Source organism: Nipponia nippon, unplaced genomic scaffold (genome assembly GCF_047370975.1).
Source record: "Nipponia nippon isolate SJK-2023a ecotype South Korea unplaced genomic scaffold, ASM4737097v1 scaffold_1, whole genome shotgun sequence".
Classification (NCBI taxonomy): Eukaryota; Metazoa; Chordata; class Aves; order Pelecaniformes; family Threskiornithidae; genus Nipponia; species Nipponia nippon.
In genome coordinates this window covers 42504785-42526127 of record NW_028262290.1, presented here as the reverse complement: position 1 = coordinate 42526127, position 21343 = coordinate 42504785, and the positions used below count along the sequence as shown (strand labels likewise).

Sequence of the window (21343 nt, the reverse complement as noted above, 5' to 3'; positions counted from 1 at the left end):
GCTTCAGGGGGAAACAGCAACTGGGAACAGGAAAGCCAGAGAAAAGCTGATTTACTGCTCATGTCCGACATATGCATGATTTCAAGTTACAGCAAACAGCTGTCAACCACTCGGCAGAAAACAATTAGTCAGGTTGTCCCTGACAATGTGACCCTCCCAGTTTTCACAGGAAATGAGTGAGCTGCAGCTGGTGGAGGGACTGGCTGTAGTTCCACTTGTTATACTCCTACCCTGCCACCATCTGCTCTTTTGGCTCTCTGGGTTTTTGTGAAGGACACAGCATGCAAACAGGAGCCTGGTTCAGAGGGCAGTTTGGTAGTCCTCCAGCATCCTTTTAGACACATTGCACAGCCATTTTGAAGCCCTACCTGAGGTGGTAATGCAAGAGGTTCTAGCAACAGCTAGGTTGCTGCTAAATGCAGGATGAGGTAAGCAGGCTCATCCAGTATTAAGGTGATTAAGGCACTCCATCGGTCCAAATGGGCTCAGCAGCAGGTTTGTACTTGGCATGGCTGCACAGCATCAGATGGGCAGGAGATATGAAAGATGTGAGTGCCATGTGCCCTGCCAGACCAGTCAGCCGTGAAGTACCTGTAATGATCCATGATGGCTCTTCTTGGGATTCCTGCTGATGGAAAATTGTGCTGGGTCAGGAGACATGGAATAAAGAGATCACCCTACCATGTTGCTGTTACAGGTAGCATAGCCTTCCAACACGTCCTCCATGTCCACAGAGGGTGCAGGCTGAGAACTTTATGGGTGGCAGGTGTGACCTTCTAACTCACACAGGTGACTGTCACCTTCCCAAGCCCAGGCTGACAGGTAATGCACCAGCAAAAGTTAGGTGCTCCCAGGTTTCATATAACCTAGGCAACCTTCTTCTTGATGCTCAGTGGCACTCCAGTGATAACTATATTCTGTCCCAGATAAGAGCTACTTCTCACAAACCCTGTACAACAAGGGGAGGGGGTTGATAACTTTAATTGGTACCAAATGTTTTCATCAATGCTACCAGCTCTGACTTCATTAACTGAATGTCCACATAAGTTGCCTGATGTTCTGCACTGTCCCAGACGAAAATGAAAGCTGCACTTGATGCAGGGATGCCTCATACTGCTGTATGACTGTGACCAGGAACAGGACTGCCTTCCTACTGCTACTGCAGCTGTGCAAGAGCAGCTTGAACACTGCATTGCTCTTGCACAGCGAAGATGCTAATGGTGGTCCAGTGCCTCTCTGTAAGGAAATTTTCCATAGCAGCTGGCTGATCTTGGAAAGGGAAACATCAGACACTTCAACATCAGACCACTCTGGAAGCTGCCTCCAGAAACACCATGTGCTTCTGAACTAGCAATTCACGTGGTGCAGGACAGGCAAGATGCAGGCTGGACACCCATCATCCAGGTGGGTGATACCAGGCGTAATGCCTGGAGTGCAAGGCAGCAAACAAACAAACAGACAAATATATCACCACTGTGTAATCTTGTTAATTTGAAATGATCATACACCTGCTCCTGAATTAGCTCAAATCTGTTCTTTCAGGTAATTAAGTATTAGTGATCACAGAACTGTGTACTAAATTAAGCATAACTTAAACACATTCTTTAATAGTGTGGGCAGCCTCTTCAGACCAATAAGAATATCTGCAAATGGCGACAAATCTTTGAAAGCAAAGGGCTCCTGGAACTACTTGTTTGCCAGCTCACCCTTACTATTGCCTACCTGAATGAGCTGTGAAGAACCCATCAGTTCGGCTGCTTTTCTTGACTCTGTGAGTAAGATGATATTCATGAGAACCAAGACGACCCTTTATTTGAGCTGTCATTTCTACAGAAAGGCAATCGGGATATTCTGTAGGATGCATGTAGGCCATTTTCAGCCTCCATCAGGACATGCACCAGTGCCATGCCACCAACACAACCTAGCTCATTGCAACTGGTTCTTGAACTATCTTCCAGCATTGGACACGTTTTGATTTGCCAACTAGCAATTTTTCTGCTCACACCCATGAAACAAGTGGAAATGGAATGGGAAGGATTCCTGTGTATAAAAACGGGTAATAGCAGGCAAATAAAATATTTAAAATCAGCAAAGACACAGAAGCAGCAGCTGTTTTTAACTTTCAGAATTAGAGTATCTCAAGGCAAACACTTTTTCGATGTGCTGTATTACTATGTCTCATTCATGGGAATTAGAATTAACAAGATGAAACAAAAAAGGGTGTATTTAGGATTTATGGCCAGAAAATACCAGTGTAATAAAATATAAGTGGGTGAGCATTAGGCAGACCACTGTCTACAGGAAAGATGCCAGCTTTCCCTCATTTAACCTGCTGAGTAGGTGTAGCATTAGCCTAAACAACAGGTCAAATGCAAGCTGAGCGAATATAGGGACCTGTGCATTAATCCCTGAAGTGTTTTTAAATAATTTCCAAAATTTTAGCCATAAAATTAGTCAATATTGTAAATTAATGTGTGATACATTTCAAACAATCTTAATGGAACTACAGTTAAAAATTAAGATTGTTTGTTTGTTTGTTTTAGTTTCTCTTTAGTGCACAAAACTTATTGTCCCAGGCTCTAAACTGGAAACAAGAACAGGAACTGATGAATGCCCACACATAAGAATATATTAACTTGTTGCTTCACACCTGAAAGTAACATTTCTTTCCTATATTCTTTTTCTTTGAACAAGCAAACAAAAGCAAACTGTCTTTATCACATGAAAAGCACATTTCTTAGAATAAAATTTGTAAATATTCTTTTTACATAGGTCAATATGGTTTTCTCTAATGCTAAAATGAATGCTAAAACAAATGCTAAAACATACTGCTTTTTTGTTCTGTTTTTTTTTTTCTCTCCAGCAACATTGTGTGAAGAATGAGCATGTGACTTGGATCTCATTTTTTTATAATCCACCTTTCACTACTTTTTTAAAAATTGCTACATTATTACAAAGCAGGTTAACAATTCAGACTTGAACTACTTAATGATAATCCCTTGAGGAAGAAATAAAATACAGAAAAACAATGCAAGCGGTGACCATGTAAATGCTGGGATTTCCAGAGAAAAGACATTTTACTATGTCAACAAATTGAACAAATTGAGAACGAGTTTCCAAAACACTGGCTCATTCAGAAAAGCCAGATGTCTTAATATTTTAGTTTTACATGTATCTTTGCTCTCTCTTTCCCTGTTCTTCTATGGAGAATTTAAATCCTTGTAAATCTGCTTTTGAACAAAGTGATCTTTTCCCTGCATTTTTTTGTTGAATGAACCCAAGTGTTCCTTGGGATCTCCCTCAAACTACTGCTCTGGCTGTGCCATTTACGCTTTCATGACTTACTAGTATTCTTCTATTACTGCTCTGCTTCTGGGTTCTAGCATACTGTAGAAAGTGCTCAGCAACGATGAGATTAAGGAATATATAAAAACATAGCGTGGTCTGCTGTCTGCTTTCATTGCCCATGACAAAGTTTGATTTACTGCCCAGAGCCACTGTCTCCTACAGTTTGTGCCACTTCATACTCTCAGACGCAATCCAAACCAGGATCAGCAGCTACCTAAACGAGTGCATAGCTGGATTGGTCTGGAGTCTACAGGGCCATGTATAGGCCAGTAATTAACGGTGCTCAAGGAAACTTTCCTGGACATTCCTCTGAGTCTACTGACAAATTGCTGGATTGATCCCTGGCCAAGGCCACTTACCACTCTCAAAAAATTTCCAGAGCTGATCTGGAAGGTAACCTGAGCAGGAACTACTCAAACACCAGTTTGGTGTACTCCCCATGTTCTGGATGCCAAGAGAATTTAACAGCACGGACATGGACTCTTACAGCGCCGGTTGGCCTCTGTACTGGAGCACTGCCTTGGAGCACTGTCTTGCAGCCATGCTTAATTCAACAGTAGAGACATAGGCTGGGAGTCACGCCGGCCCAAAGCGGAAAATCAATTGCTGAGCATGAACGCTAGCTGGCTGCCATGACTCACAGTCCTTTGTACAAGGACTTCCACTTCAGTGACAGGCTTGAAGTTTCTTTCTTGACCTATACAAAAAGACATTTAAAACATGTGACTAACAGTAGATCTGGAGACATAGGGAGGCTGGAACCAGCTTTTTTTTTCCTTCTTGGTGAATATATAATGAGAGAGTTCATTTCCTGCTTACGCTTTCTAAGGTAGGTTTTGTATATAGTCCTCTTATCAGTGGGAACAAGGATGCATAAAACCGTGACATTTCAAATGACACTAACAACCTGTCTTTGTTTTCTCCTCTTATAAAGCACAGTGTATTTATTGTACTCCAACTGTTCTTCATATTAGTTCTTTCAGGGCAGAACTGATGAGTTTGTGCTATGTCTTCTCAATCTAATATTGCACAGCAGCCTATTAAGGGTAATTCAGCACTTTTTTTATTTTTCCAAATTATTTACATTATAGGTAAGATGATTGTATTTTACTCGACTGCTAGACTCTATTATGCATTTATAAAACCAAATTTTGTTTTGTTTACAGTAATGCTTTGATAGGAGAAGGTGAATTTTAAACCCACCGCAATACTTGATAATGGAAAGAAGAAACAGGGAGGAAAGTAGAGAGGCCAAGACAGATATGGGATCTGTGCACCATTTCTCCCCTCCAAGAAGAAAGATACGAGATGGAGGTACTTATCCTATAGAGGGAAGTGGAAACATGAGGCATTGCCAGTACGTTCTCTTGACCCTCTGTGATAGCACTTCCAAACAGAAATAGCTCACTTTGCATAAACTTTTGGAATCCAAATTTCCAACGAAAAAAAAATCCCCAAACCCAGAGACAATGTCAATTAAATCTGATGTTTTCTTTTTGTATAAACTTTTCATAGGGGGAAATGTTTTGTAGGTTTTTTTCTTTCTTTTTAAACACCTCTAAATAAGTTGGGGGAAGGGAGAAAACATTTAGCAACTTTTTATTAACAGAACTTGAAGGAGTACCTTAATGTCTCACCCTACAATATTTTTAGAGGCTGGTCTTATACTGAGCATCTACATGACGTTATTTGAATCATTGATGATATAAATCAAAGAAGACAAGCAACTATTGCCCTCCACTTTTCAGACCTCTACAGATGCCCAGGGACATCTGGGACTGATTTAGAAACGTGGCAGATTATGGTCTGACTGCTTCTACGGACTGAGGGATCTAGGTAGTGGCCTGTGCTGGAGCCACAGCCTTGAGACAGAACTGCAGCTCATACAGTGAAGTGATTGTGCCAGTTGCACATGACCATGTGTGGCAGGCCTTTACATCAGTGCCAGAGTACTGATATGAATCAGGTTCTTCTCTTAAATCCACAGGGTGTGAGCTGCATTGACTCATTTCCAGCTATTTGGATGGCCTGCTGGAAGTCCTCACCAGCTCCTCAGTCTGCTCCAGCTCCAGTTTGTTAGGCCTTGGTGGTGGACTTCAAGAAAGGGTACAGAGATACCTTTGAGCATCTTGTACCACTCTGTTCCCAAAACCTGCTCCACTGTCTTCAACAGTTGATGTGGAAAACCTAAATGTCTTTTTTTTTTTTTTTTTTAAATTCTGACTTTGAAATGTCCGTGACCCAGACTCGTCCAGGTGGTCTGGCAGTACGCGTGACATCTTGACTCCAGTTCTCATAGAGCTTTTCAGCTCCATCCTCTGGGTGTCATGTCCGCACATTCGTATTTCCTGTTTTGCTGACCGATGAGATCTTATTTCACTTTTCAGCAGGCTAGTAAAAAGTTCTTAAAAAAAAAAAAGATAACCTTACTTGTTCTTTGCTTTCTTCCAACCCAGCCTCCAATGGACCTTAGGAGTTGCGATAGCTGAGCTTTGGCAAAGTTCATGATGGCTTTTAGGGCTGTTGGTGGAGCAAGACAGACCTTTCTGCTTTGCCTCTCAGAGTAACAGGGTTTTATTTAGTTATAACATTTAATGGAGGCTCCTTCGCCTCCTGAAGTTTGCTGCGGGGCACAGGGGCGCCCACTCCTTGAGGGCAGCAGCTCCGCTGGCCCAGCGGCACCCCCCACCCCCCTGGGGCAGCTCCTGCCCCACCTCGCCCCGGCCGCAGCCTCCCTCCGCTCCGCGCTCCCCGGTTCCGCCGGGGGAGCCGCTCCTCCCCGCCGAGAGCCGCCGGGGCCGGTGGCAGGGGCCGCCCGCTCCCCGCCGCCCGCCTTTCCCTCCCTCGCCCGGCTCTGCCTTCGCAGCCCCGCATGCAAATCTCCCCCGGCACCAGGAAGTGAGCCCCGGGGCTGCGAGCCAACCGCCGGCGGCCGGGCGAGGTTCCTCCGCCGGCTGCCCCCCTCTCCCGGCCGGCGGGACCGCGGCGCCGCGCCCCGCAGGCAGACCGAGGCCAGCCCCGCCGCCCCCCGGACCCCCCTCCCGGCGCCCCGGCGGTGACCGTGGAGTTCCCTCGCTGCCGCTCAACTTTCGCACCCGGGAAAGTAAGTGCTTTCGCCCGTCGCCCCGCCGGAGCGGCCGGCGGAGGGGGGGAGGCAGCCCCGGCTCTCCCGGCTTCTCCTGCGGGGCTGCGGCGGGCGGGAGCGGGGGGGTGCCCGGCCGGGCTGCCTCCGTGCCCCCAGCACGGCACGGCACGGCACGGCACAGCACGGCGGTACAAGGTGCTTTCCGGGGCGGCTTGCCCTCCCTGCTGCCTCCCAGAGGAGGTGCTGCTGCCGCCTGACCTTCCCGGTAGGACTGGATGGGGTCTTGAAGGAAATACGGCATTTGAGGGGGGAAAAAAAAAAAAAATCATTCTCAAAAGCATGATTTACTTCTTGCCGCTTTGCCCGGCTCCTGCTATGATCTTGAGGGCTCGGGTGCCTTCTGGCTGTTTCGTGTGGGAAAGCGCGTACAATTAGCTGATCAAAGTTTGAAGTCGGGGTTTCAAGACAAGGCGATAGCCTTGACTTAGGAGAGAGAATGTGGCCTCTGGGTATTCCTTCTAACACTGCTTTTTTCTAGGACAGTAATTCCTGGAGCGTCCTCTGTGTTAAAGCTGCTTCCTCTTAACTGTATGTGTAAATGTGCTTTAGCGTAAAAGAAAGATGAGAAAATGGTATTGTGGTATTTGGCACATGATGTTTCTTGCTGACTACTGTTGTAATGGTACTGTATGCCTAAGGAATGGTCTTGAGGGGTTTTCTCCTTCCAATTTTAATTTAGGATCTGAAAGTCAAGCTAGATCTCCCTAGCTGATGCCGTACCTTCAGTAAAGCAGTTGGGAGTTTCTGTTGAAATTGCATCTTTTATGTGCTTGCAGTGAATGGGTTTGCAAGAACTCATCTTGCTGCTTCACTCCCCTCTGTCGGCACTAAAGACCAAAGAGATTAGCACTTAAAACTTGTTTAGCCAGATCATATTACTGTGGGTATACATAGGGAGCACAAAGGTTGAGTTCTTATTCTGCTGTTCCATCTGAAACCCCAAATCAATATCCCATCTCTTGCCTTTCATTCCCACCTTTGAAAAAAAGAAACAGTCTGACCAATCTTAATGTATTTTAGCTCATCGTAATACAATTTGGAAATCACATTTTTTAGCTTGATCCCATAAAGTACCTGGAAGACTTCTGTAATTTAGAAATCTTAATGTTAGTTGCAAGTACCTGTAAAGTATGAGTGCCAGGTAGATAAGTCTGCACTCATCATAGTATCACTAAAGAGTTATTAAAAAAAAAGGGAAGATTTTTGTGGGGAAATTGCAAAGCTATGTTGGGAAAATGTAGCTCAGTTTTACCGAAGGGGTAGTCAAATTGCGCTTGTGTGAATTGTTTCCAACCCAATATTGAATGAGAGTAGGAGTTACTTATCCTTTATGTGTTGGGACTTTGTATGTTTATAATAGGTGCCATCAACAGCACTGAAGTATGGATGAGAAAAAATCAAAAAGTAGCAACAGGCTAGAAATCAGATACTGTTAATAGGATGTTATGAAATCTTGGGCAAGGATTAAAATTAATGAACTCTGAGATCAACAGGTGTCTCATTCTATGGATCTCTTCTGAGATTTATAGCTTTTTTCTGTCTTCATTTCAGCTTTGTGAGGTACAGACTAGCTAGAAAAGAATTCTTGATTTAATAACATAAAGACCTATTTTAATTGTGTGTTGTTGAGATTTTTTTTTTAACTTTAATGGTGTAGAACGATCATCTTTGTTTGCACAGTAGCTGGCTGACTTGAAATTACTCTGCTTTTCTCCTACAGCTTTTTTTTTAGTAAATGAGGGTTTTTTTCCTATATAAATATACAGGGAACAAGGTAAGACTTACGCCTTTCCTTGTAAGTTCCTTGACCAGTGGAGTTACACAATGACTTTTTCTGACAATGCAATGAATTATGGAATTTTTGCATATGAAGTTAAACCCCATTGCCTTTAAGATGTTTAATATTCTGGTTTTTACTGTTACCCTTTAACGAGAGTTTCCATAAATGTGAAATTCTTTCTTGCACGTATTTATAAATATGTAAGTATTTATGAATGTATAAGTAACTCTTTCATAACACTTTTTCCCCCCATTTTATCTATGTAATTGAAGTGAGCTATCTTCCTATGGCCTTGTTGGCTCTTGTAAGATAAATGGCATCACGGAACAGCAAGCGTTGTAGGAAGCCATTCCTAAAATGGGCAATGAAAAAGGTCCAAGGTCCTCCTGGCTCAGCTTAGTAGCTGATCTTCAGTGGGGTGGCTCATGAGACCAGAGACACTACATCTGGCCCTTGTAGTGCTGCAGATCAGAGAGCAGCATTTGACCTCTCTGTCGCTATTGAGAAAAGTTTAAGAACTGCAGTATTTAACCTCAGATGTGATTCCATTTCTGTCACAAAAAGGAGTTTTCCTATCTGTACTTTGCATGTTATTTGGAATCTTAATGGGCATCTTTGAGGTTTTTGGATGGAAACATGTTGACCATGAGCCAATTCTTATTTTTCTCAAAGGGCTAGGTGATCTGGAGAGGGGGTGAGGTCTTTCCTCCTTTCCATATGTGCATATTCTGAGTGACTGAGTGACTTTATTTCTTGTGTCCAGGGAATTGTAGAGCCAGTGGTACTCTTGGGGTTCAGGGAGCCGATTGCAAAACTGAATGAACACAGAAACAAGCAGATGAAGAATAAAGAAGGGATGGGGGGAGAATCCATTGGCCGGGGATCCTGAGGGTTGTGTGAGCTTTGTGTGCAGTAGGTGATACTTCCTTATGAAGCTATGGAGCCAAGTGTGTAAATAATTACACCAAATCACATGATTCTGTTAAGTATTATTTATTGTTATCTTCACAGAATCACAGAATCACAGAATCGTCAAGGTTGGAAAAGACCCTTAAGATCATCAAGTCCAACCGTTAACCTAACACTGCTAAGTGATTTTACCAATTTTACCCCTATAGGATTTCTGTCTCTAAGAAAAACAGCTCCATTCTGTAGAAGAACCAGTTTCCCAGCTGAGAATTAGGATTTTTCTCCTGCTGATCATATTCCTACTTCCTATTTCTCCCATTTATTTGTGTCCCCTCTTTCATGAGAGTGTGGGCGTGCTAGAGGTGGTATAGAGAGAGGGCTTCCAGACTTGCCGAGCCATGCCACAGGAAACTATGTAGATAAAAAATATAAAATTACATTCGTATGAAAACAGTCCTTAGTGAAGCATACAAGGAGGAGACTGCCATACTGTAAACAGTAATGGTACCTTCTCAAAGAAATCAGCTTCTACTAATAAAAGGCAAATACAATGTAACTGTCCTTAGTGTGACTGTTCCTAGTTTAAACTTAATTGTCCTTCGGGGAAGGATGGAAAGGTCTGTGCTTTCATATTTATTTTTGCCAGATTCAAATACATTTCCTGTTGACATTGTCATTAAATACTGTAATTTCCGAGGCTGAATCATTCACAGTCGTGTTCAGCATCTTTCCTGAAAATGTGGGTTCACGGAACAAAATCCAAAGGCAGAATTCATCTTGTGTTGGAAGTATTTCCTCCAAATATTTATGAGATACTTGTATTTGCTGTGTGCCCTAAAGAACTACTCGTAGAGGTAAATAGATGAGTTATTTTTGTCAGCTGAACGTCAGAAGAGAGATGGTATTTTGACAGTGACACTTCACTGGGGAGGGAAGGAGGAGGAGACCAGGGAAAGGTGAAGGGGGGAATGGGTAGATCTTATTTCTCTGGGGGAAAAAGGGTGGACTAGCACCATTCTGGCCAGTATTTGCTATCCCTTAGGTCAGCATTGTCTATCTTTTTCAAACTGCTGGCATCTTAAGTATCTACAATTGGTTCCTGTGTTTGCGCAGCATACTATCTTACTTCTTCAGTTCAAAGGACTCAAATGATAAACAGTCTGAACAATGTGTCCTTCTTCCTCTATGGTCTCTGCTGTGTGTAGCATGAGGCTACTTCTTCCTGTCTAAATTGTGGTTGATACGTTGTAGAATTTGCTACTTTAATTTGTAAAGGCATGCTTTTTACTGTGCATGTTCTTGTGACCAAGCCATTTCTTGAAAGTGCCTGTGATAGCAAATTGTGTGATCTTAAGCTGGAAAATGTGATAGCTCACCACAGGGGCTGAAGTATGGGATGCAGCTACTCTGCTGGAATGGTGTTTTCTGCACTTTTCTCTGTTTTGGAAGGCTACTGCAAGTCTGGACATGAGAAAAGTTTGGAGGGAATGGACTCCCTCTGCGATGTGTTCTTAACTACTCCTTTGTTGGTTTAACAGAAAGCTGTTTCAGGAAGTTTGTCAGTGAAAACATAATCTGTTAAGTGGGCTTTCTGATGTGGTATCTGTAATATATTGCTTTGCTTTTCATGTTTCCTTCGTTAGTTTGTGCAGATAGGTGTATAGAAAGCTGTTTGATCAATTTTTTGACGAAATCTTATTCAAGCTTTTTCTTGGGCATAAACCGAAACAATATGGTATTACAAGAGTTAGTGAAGAACTATATTTGCCTGTTAAGCAGGTTTATTCTTTCCATGTATGACTGTACTAGGGGCTTAGAACAAAATTAATATTAAAAGGTAAGGAGTATGTTTGAGTGAATTCCTACATAATGATAATGTATTTATAAATCAGTAGGTCTGACCTATGACTAAGTTTTACTCTGTTCAGACAAAGAAATAGTATCAACTGAGTAGGAAAAGATCTGGGTAGTAGTGCCTCTGTTGCATTTCTTGAAATTGCCTGCTCAAGTATCCCTGGCCAGCATTGCGAGGCTTACATCCGTTAGAGCCAGTGGGCAGAAAATGGTTTTCTCCAGGGCAACCCCAGCCATGCCATGTGTCTTGATGGGATTTCTAAAACCCTTCAGTAAATGCTGAATGCCTTAGGGTAGCTGTGATTCAGGTGTGAGTGGACGAGAGCTGGAGAGCAGGGTGAAGGGATGGCCAGAGCTGGTGTCAGCACCTCTGAGGAAGTGAAAGTTTTTCGTAAACACACAGGAAGGGGATGGGCAGGAGAAAGAGGAAATCCTATGTTGGATGTCCTGGGTTCAACTTGCTCAAAATACATTGCAAGAGTCATTTGAATGTGTCGTTATGGCGTAGCAGAGCATGCAAATAGGATTCAAAGTACATTTTTGTAACTACAGACCTATCATTGCAAAAGATCTGCCAAACTATGTAAAGGCTAGAGAGAAGCATTGCAGCCCACAAGGGGTATAGGAAAACTTGCCTTTTAAGCAACTCCCCTGTTGTATTGCTGGTGTGGCACTTTGTCTTCCTTTTTCTGTCTTGCGAGGTCTTTGCTCTGTCACTGATTTCCAGCTGTACTTGCACTGGCTGCGAGAGGGATTGCAGCAGCTGCCCTGGCACCAGTATAGAAGCACCGGGCCATACTGAGGTAAACGCAAAGCCAGTTTCTCTTGGGATGTAGATGGCCTGATTGATGGTTTCTGCTAGGCAGGTGGTGATCAGCAGTACTGTCACTAGGGCTGACCAGGAGACTTTGCCTCTTCTGAAAATCTCCCACTAAATTTCCTTGGTAGCGGTTCCCGTCCCTCTGCCATGATGCTTACCGGTGTGTCTGAAAAAGTCTTAGAGACACACTGTTTCAAATGTCTTCATTAGTAATAACGTGCTGTTTGTTTGGGGCTTTTTCTCCACAGTTTCCTGGAAAAAGCCATGTTTCAGTCTTTATCCCGCTGTAGCTGTACTCCCTTCCTACCGCTGTTTCCTTTTCTCTTCTCCCATTGTTCTTTTTTTTCCCCAGCATCATTCTGTTGTTTCTTTCTCCCCAGCTTTGTCTTCAGGACTGTCAGTGGTATAAACAGTTTATTTCATCTCTTGATTTAGATCTCTGTGCAATAACTTTTCTTTTTCCCCTTCCACCAGAGAAATAACTCTCAGCACCTTTCATAATCTAATTATCATTTGTAATCTACTTCTGCTACCGTATCAGGGAATACATGCCCAGAAGTATGTACCCCCAGCCTCTTGAAGAGGTGTGAAGTCCAATGGAGTAGCAACCTGGCAGTGCTGACGTGGTCTTCACAGTGTTTTAAGAAGCCTGTGCCTCCTTAAAGGGCAGCTTTGTACTTCTATAGATGGCCAGCAAGACTTTTCTATCTAGAGCATGTATTATGTGTAGGTGTGATCTCTCTTTAAAGCCGACTACCACTGTTTACCACATCTGATTTAAAATGGTGACCTCAACCTGACTTGAAACAGGTCAGTTTCTGTCTTGGAGATGGTCAGCGTGGATTGTCTGCTACCTCTTTGTCTGCCGTTCTCCGATGTTTCTTTGACTTTCTCAGGTCAAGTTTCATTTCTGCTGTATGCAGGAGGTTTTTCTGTGCTGTGTAGTGGCACATGTAAAAGGTTTTTGAGCCAGTGTTGACCCTCCTTGTAAATCCACCTGGTTCACGGAAGCAGAGCATGGGTTTATTGGCATGTGTGCTGGCCTGTGAAGAAGAAACCAAGGCTTGGTATGGTGGGGGTGTGGTGCTAAGGCAAGAGCTCTTGCTTCAGGATTTCTGTGCTGTGCTCCTCAGTGTCGACATGCCCCGTATGGTCTGTCCCCACAGAAAATGAAACTTAAGAAATTTAGCTTTGGGAAGGCAGTGCAAGTTTTAAAGAACCAACTTCAGCAGAGCCGGCACCAGCAGAAAACAGATTGGTGGAGCGAACAAGTGGGAAAAAGGTGCTTCAGGTGAGATGTTTCTGCTCTCAATGGAGCATTTGAGCAAGTCTGAGGACATTGGATACGAGTGGCAGAAAATGCAAAATTCAGCATTTGAATAGCTTATTTGAATCAGAGATCAGAACAGTATTCTCTTCTGCAATGTATTTGACTATGTACAATGGCAGTCTTCTGCTAGGTTTAGATGGGTGAAAAGTCCTTTTCCTTGCTCCTGCAATAAAAGCAAAAATATCAAGATGCTTGGTATGGTATGACACAGGGAAGTAATTTCTCCTTTGAGTACAGAATACAGTTTCAGTGATGTGACTATATTATGTTCATTACGTGTTCTGTATCTTGTCACAGTGAGTGAGATTATGTGCTTTCCTAGGGACTGTAATTGTCTCTGCCCCGTTAATTATCATCCTTTGCATTCTTATTTGGTTGTTTTTTCTCCTTTTATCTCTCTGGTTCTGCAGTCTTCCCTCTTCATTTATTTCTTAGCATCCACCCCAATTCTGACTTCTCAGGGATTTCAGCCTCCTCTCCTACACCTTTTCTCATATGGTTTTTGTTGTCCTGAGAACTTCCCGTGCATGCCTAACAATGAAGCAGCCTTACTGGTTTTTAAAGCATCTTCTTTGCACAGTGCTTAATTCTAAGTTCATTGTGGACTCATTACAGTTCTGAAACAAACTTGGGTGAGCATTGTGAACACTGATTCGTCGTTCTTACTTCTTGCTTGGAAAGTTAGCTGCATGGGCCATGAGTGCTAAAGTCGCATATAAACAACCAGGCTTGTGCACAGTCTAAGATGTTTTTGTTAGGTACAGTGTAATCACGTGGCCTGCCTATGAGCTCTATCTTTGATATTTGAAGTTACAAAGATCATAAACTGTAATGAGCAGCCAGTATGGTCGTAATAAGAGTGGTGTAAAATTCTTGCAGTCTGCAGTATGAATGTGAAAATAATCCTTGTCATGGACTTCCAGGTTACCGTGAGTCTAAATCTGTCAAAATTATCATGCGTGTTGTCCTACTCGTTAAGGTCTGTGTCCTGCACTTTGTTTAGAAAGTCCTGGCCTGAGTCTCTCAAAGTCTGTAGAGCTCCTGCAAGTTGTCTGCAGTCACTTACAGGATCAGTGGAACTGGCTATGGTCATAACTGCTAGGTCTTCATCTGCTATCAATTGCAAGGCTCTTGACCATTAAGCAGGACTAGAAACAAAAGAAAATACTAAATGCTGTGCAATCCAGTAATGATACATTGTGAATACAGCAGTGTTCGTTGTTTTTAGAGAGAGAAAACAAGAAATGTCAAGGCAAAGTCAAAACAGTAGCAGCAGTCAAAGTATTAATCAGTTTCTGAAAATGAAATAAATTAACATATTGAGCAAATGCAACATGCTTCTTCAAGTCCGTCCTCCACTCAGAATTTCTATGTAGTGTGGAATAACTTCTCTCAAATATAAAAGAAATTCAGTCAAGTTAATATCCTTGCATAGCTGTCGTCCCAGTGATTTGGGGAACTCTGTGTTCATTCTTGCCCTCGATAAAGATCATCTGCAAAGACATACATGTGTTTAAAATCCAGGGTCTCCAGTTCTTCTTAGAATGTTTGAAGCAGGAACAATCAAGTGAACCATCACACCAGCGATTCACAACCCTCCCTCAAAAGAGAGTTTCCAGATTCCCACTCTCACTCCTCTCTGAAAATAGGAAGAATGTAAAATATTTTTAATTTTGGTTAACTTTAGAGAAACTTCTTATTCACGCTCATGTGTGCAACAAATGTGAAAAGCACGGTTAGAAACTTGGATGTGAATTCTTACTCCATGTTCATTCAGTGACATCCTTCCTTTTACACTTTTACCGTCACCCCAGCTTGAGCAGGTAGGTTCACAAGACTTTAGTTAAAGTGTGCTTCTGTCTTTATGTGCCAGGCTTTCAGACCTGAATCAGTGGCAATCTGCAGTCCTTCAAGATATGTTTGGTAGGCTTACGCAGAGTGTACGCATATCTATTCAAAAAACCCTGATGGTCAAGGATGTCATCTAAAACCCTCCAAAAATTGCTCATGATATAGCTCTTTTAGTTCTATTTATCATATTTGCAGCAAACTGTTGGCTCAGACAATATCCTTTGGTGCCCCTGAATGTATCCTGAACTGCAACAGTTGCTTAGAACAGTTTACTAAGATGGGCAAGAAATCAACTGGAACATGCCTGTTTTAGATTCATGCCCTCAAAGGAATATAATTAACGCAGAGTTTAAAAATAAGTAAAAGAAACGAGTTATAAATAGACCTCTGTGAAGTGCCAGAATGTGGAGTACAATTGCACACCCTTGAAGTTAAGGGAGGTTCTGCTACTTACATCAGTGAGAACAAGACGAGGTGGTTCCTCACAGGAATACTCACATGGTTAGTGCTGAATGTTCTTCTAGTATGCCTGTAAAGATTAAATAGCACAAAACTTCATTTCTGCTAGTGTAATTTACTGGCACTGGATTCGACACTGTCTGATTTTTTTCGAGAACTCTTGCAACTTCCTCTTGTGACTTAAGAAAACTTGTCCAAGGTTTGCAAACTTCCAGGAGGAACTGGACTCTGAGTAACAGTGTCAGCCCACGTCAGCATGAATGATTTAACCCCAAATTTTCATCCGATCTTAGAGTTCATTCTTAGAACCAGTATTACATACCCCGGTGCAATGGCCTGTGTTTCAGAAGGATTCCTCTGTGTATATCTGTAATGCTGTACAGCTAATGAAACACAAAACCATCTGCTGGAGAAGTAACTCTTTTTTTTTTCAACTGAACTATATGTTGGCATTTGAAGAGGGTGAAAAAAATATCTGTTTTACTTCTGTGAAATTCAGTGCTTTAGACAGGTGCCCAAGGCATAATATGATGCTATTATAACAAGAATGCTATGTTTAAGTTGCAAGTTTGGTCGTAAGTACATGTCAGCATTTAAACATGGAGGTGAGAGCAGATGAAGAAGCCCTCTGACCAATGGGACAGGATGGTAAATGCAGCATGGTGCAAATTAATATGAGTTACAAAATGATCAGGCTGCTACAGAGTTAGGATCCATTGACACAGAAGTCATTCTGCACTAATTTAGTCATAACTAGCTTAATCCATGTTGAAAGCAGATTGTAGAATGCATAAAGCCAGGTAAGGTTTATAATAATCGATTTATTCCATGGGGATATGGGTACCTGAATTTCAGAGAACAAAAGCTAATATGCACTAATGATCTGCTCCCCCTTTTATTAAACACACTGAAAACAGAAGATAAACCCAAAGAGAAGTGGGATACTTTCTATGAGGCCACCCTCAAAACCTTCATCAGGGCTTGTTGGCTGTGAATTTGCTGTCCTCCATCATGCTTTCATTGACATGTTGTGATAATTTCATGATCTTTGAGTTCTGTTTACAGTATAGCAATGGGTTTGAATTACAGGCACATCTCAAAGCAAGAGATCACATCTGCAAAAGACTCTTTATTGCCAACAACATATTTAACTAGTTGAAGGCCATGTTCATAAACAACCATCTCTTCTCCCCTTAGTCATAGTAGCTATTAATGATTCTCCCTAACAAATGTCCTGTCAATACATTTGTCTGGGCATGTGGAGGTTGAGCTGCCGTACTTGAATGAGATGAAGGTTTCAAGTATCTACTGCTACCTGCAAATACACCTTCCTAGTGCCTTCCTATGTCCGCCTGGGGGCGGATAGAGTGACAAATTTCAGTTGAAGAGCTAGTTGGGGAACAGCCTGGTGATGATATTAAAGAAAGAGATTAATTTTCCCCAAACTCACTAAACATTAGCAAGCTGCTCACTTCATCCCATGTTGTCTTCTGAGGCTCAATGAAACAGGGAGAACCTAACTCTCATTTCTCTTTCATGTATCATGTAGTAAACGCAGACATTGGGTACTGCACAGTAGCTCATGCAGGGCCACTTGTTGCTCAGTGTAATTTGTTTGTGCGGTTTCAAGTACATTGATGGGTATGTTGAAATCAACACCTGAGTAAAACCACCGTGTGTATGAACTAGACCTTTTGGACTGACATAGAAACACTTGTTGTGTGCCTCTTAACGACACCTTGTTTTAAGTGGGAAAGTGTGTGTGTGAGGAGCTAGGTAAGTACTGTTGGGAGTGAAGAAGAATAGGTCCCGATCTGTGTTCTCCAAAGAAACTGTGTGAAACTTGTCCTTCTGCCCTTCTCTCACGTCACTTGTTATGAGGATGACATCATTTGGGCTACTCCTGGACCTCACTCCAACACCTTGTTGTTTTTATGGGTAGTTTCTCATTTTCTTATGCCACAGTGATTGCTCTAGGCATTAAAAGGAGGGGAGAAGGATCCTTATATGACTAGTAGACATGGACATCTGTAAAGCTCAGAGCAAATATTAGAGTACTGAAACTTCAGCACACTGCCATTATTGGCCAAAGTGATGAATTTAAAGCTGAAAAAATTGTATGTGAGTTATAGATACACTCAGCTTGGAATGTAGACATAGTCTTTGGGGTTTGCTAGCTGGAGTGAGATACTTCCTAATACTTAAGAAAAATGTTGATCCTCTTCAATGCAGTGGTTTGGCCAAATTTTCATCTGGAAATGGAGATTTGGTTATGTGGAGCTGCTGTTTGTCATTACTGAGGTTTTTTACTAGAAAAGAAATGACATTTTTACTTATAGTTTGCATGACACTTTTAAGTCTGTAAAGTATTTTGGGAACCTTCCCTTTAAGTTGGTTAACATGTTGGTACAGTTTTTTCAAATTTTGAAGAATTTGATAGAAGTATTTATTCTGTTATGTCAAATTAAGATGTTATTTGACCTTTTCCCCTATCTTCAAAAGATATAGTACAGTGGAAACAAGTTGAGGAAATGGAAGATGCGGTTGCCTTAGGGCTGGCAAAGTGAATTAATTCATTGTTGATATTGATTCAAAATTCTGGAGGATGCAGTTGAGGCAAATGATTGTAATAAAATGAAACGAGTGTTACAAGGTCAGAAAACAGATGTTAGCTTAATGTAAGACTTGGTTTAAAATTAGTGCCAAAAATACTGACTACATGAATCTGGAATATTTTCATAATATATAAAGTCTATTATGCAATATTAACAAAATTACAATCTTGTGTGGATTAACTTTCTTGTGTTTTGGTATTTTTCTTCAATTGAATAAACAAGGATCAGTAGTTTGTATAAATTATATTCCGCTTCATTTCAATGTAATGTTTTGTTTCAGAATTTTATTTTCATCCTTTTGCAAGCATTATAACATTATTATACTAGCATGATTGCATTAGTTATTTTCAGTGTTTCTTTTTGATTTTTTTATGTTTTTTTTTTTTTTCACCACTGCCAAAATTCCTGCATGAAACCAAGCTTTTGACAAACCTAGGCAAAAACTGTGGTGGATTTACAGAAAAATAGAAGATGCTTCTTTCGTGGTCAAGGCTCCCCACCTCTGTTAAAGCTACCTTTCATGTCATTAACTATGTTGATATTTATTATATATGTTATGCTATCATTTATGAGTTCCAACAAAGGTCATGTATCATTTAGCTGAGCACTGAATAAACTTATCCTCTTCCCAGAGTCCTAAAAAGACAGGCAAAGGTTGGACTGTGGATTAGTATCATTTGAATATAGAAAACTGTTTACCTGAACGGATACAGTTAGTTTTACCAAAGCACTCCTATTTCAAAGGCTGCAGAGGGAAGTACATAATCCTCAAGCTTTGCCTGAGCACACCTGATTTGTATATAACTGTATTGGATCACTTCATACTTGGAAGTCTGACTTAAGTCTGACTTAATACATGACTTACATCACGTATTTTCCATTTAGTATAGCAATGTGTAAATTAATGTTGGTTGTTGCATAGCTAAAATGCTTGGTCTAGTAAATAAAAAAAAAAATTAAAAATGGGGGCGGGATAGGAGAAAAGTTTTTTCCTTGTACGATTAGATTGTGCTGCTCAGAACAAATGGGTCTGCCTTTCCCAGAAACACATCAATACAGCATCAGTACAGCAGCTCTAGGTATTTTATCTCATCAAAAGTTTCCTGTTCTTATGTCAGCTGTTGGGGGATTTTTGCCATATGATGTAGTACACAGTCTGCTTCCAATATAGTCAGATGGCAGCACACCTTTTTCCCCTGTTCCACCCTGAATTTTGATTTTTAAAATGTTTAAATTAAGAAGTGGACTTGAGTTATGAATGCTGCAGGGTCCTACCCCTGATTTCAATATGCAGGCCAATGTGGGAAAGGAAAACAGGACACCAAAGGGTGGAAGAATGGGCGTCGAGAATGTCAATGAGAACAGTAGTCAGCTTGGTAATGAGTTCAAGAAAGGTTTCTGCCAGCCCAGGTTGGTTTAGTTGGACTGAGATATTTGTTCGCTAGTATCTGGAATATAGGCTCTGAAGAGGAGAAGCAGAAATACTCGTGCAGGGCTTAAAACTGAATGTTGCAGAGGAAGTGGAAACGTGACAGATTTATAACTCTAGTAGGAATGCAAGTGTTGGAGAGCATGAAGGTGATTGATAGGGTGATACTTTCTGTGACTGATACAGGAAAACCGTAAAAAATAATTTGAGATAGCATGGACAAAGTAGAATTTGTCTTGGTCGCAATTGCTAAGGAAGGAATTGTGAAAGAAGTTGAACAGGGTAGTGGTGCCTGTCTGCTGCACTTCCCCAAACTCTTGGCAAGACCACTTTCTGTTGCCTAATGTTACAGTACCATTGCATTGAGACTTTTTTTTAATACTTTCATTTGCAATGAAGAAAAATAGGAGTACCATTGTGATATTAGGAGGCATTAGAAACACACAGGCAGCTGAGAATATTGTGCAGAAAGAATGGTCTGGCAAAATAATGGGGAGAAATTTAATATCAGGGTGTAAGGTCACACCACTGGAGATATGAAAGTCTGCCGAGACAACAGTTTGTCGTTATGAAAAATGAGACAAACTTGGATGTCTTAACAGATTGCAAGATGATTATAAAAGGCTAGTGTGATGGAAATGTGAACATAATAAATTAATTTCTGGAATTTATTGGGCTACATATTTCTGTAGATGGAAGAAATATTAATACTATTTGCTGCAAGGCATTGCTGAAAGTCATCTTGGAACACCTGCCCAACTCCAGCCTCTTGTCCTTAAGAGGGGTGAGTTCAAACTGAAACAGACGTGGAGAAGGACTCCTAGGATAACCAGTGGAAATGGAAAAGACTGAGAGGGCTTAGTCTTTAAAGCCTAGAAAAGAGGCTGACAGAGATGTGACTTCTTCCTAATTGCCTGAGAGGATGAAGGGCTAAATGCCATTATTGTCCCCAAACCGCGCTTAATACTGGGAATTACGAGACAGCTTTAGGCCAAGTGGAGTGAGGTTCTGAAAACTTTCAGCAATAATATTGTGTTCTTCCCCACCACCTCCCATTAACCTCTCTGAAAATGGAGCGTGGCAAACTCACTTCTGAGCTGGTACGATGTGATTGTGCTGCTCAGAACGGGTCTGCCTTTCCCAGAAAGTAATTTTTAGTCCTGTGCTCTAATCATGGGTGATAAACTCGACAGCTCTGTTATCTTGCTCTGATAGAAGTGCACCGTTGGAAAATTTGAGGGTTTGACTTAAATGAGAGTAAGTTTGAGAAAATCTCACAGTAATGTGCTTGTTGCATACTTTTCCACTACAGTAATATTTTGGTTTTGATGGTTACTCTGAGGATTAACTTGTTTCTCTTCTTTGCATGTTTATACAGATATGTGTGTCAAAATATTATTTCAGCTTTGTCTCACCTTTTCCCAAAAAAATGTTGAAGCGGGTAAAGAATTCCCCAAATTTTCTCCTTTTTTAAAAATGCTGTCAACTGGAATACTGCTTCTCACATCACAGGAACAATGGGAGTTTACACTGGGCAAGTCTGTCATAGCTGAACACTGAGTAGATTTAGGCTATCCATGCTCCTTTTTATATGCATCACAGGGAGCACATGGTGATTTGTGCCTGTGTGTGTGTATATATATGTGTGTGTGTGTGTATGCCCATGTATATGTGTGTCATATAAGGGATAAATTCAGTTTGGGAAGCATAGAGATGATGTAATCTGGACCTATAGAAATAAGCTAAATTAAAAAAAGAGATTAAAATACTTGAGGCAAGGAGTGACTGAGACATACATAACCG

The 21343-nt window shown here is 41.6% G+C and overlaps 1 protein-coding gene across 5 annotated transcripts in view; it reads left to right on the top strand.

Annotated features, from left to right (window-relative positions):
* The first annotated feature begins 6185 nt into the window (after window positions 1-6185).
* The window catches only part of LYN (LYN proto-oncogene, Src family tyrosine kinase), a 56031-nt gene continuing 40873 nt past the window's right edge, over window positions 6186-21343 (top strand). Inside the window, exon 1 of one of the 5 annotated variants that reach the window (XM_087753194.1) lies at window positions 6186-6451. The gene's annotated coding sequence lies outside the window, so the exon portion shown is untranslated. Of the gene's footprint in view, window positions 6452-11768; window positions 11840-13131; window positions 13148-21343 lie in introns of those variants that run through there. The other 4 variants (XM_087753165.1, XM_087753173.1, XM_087753203.1 and 1 more) reach the window with 4 other exon arrangements.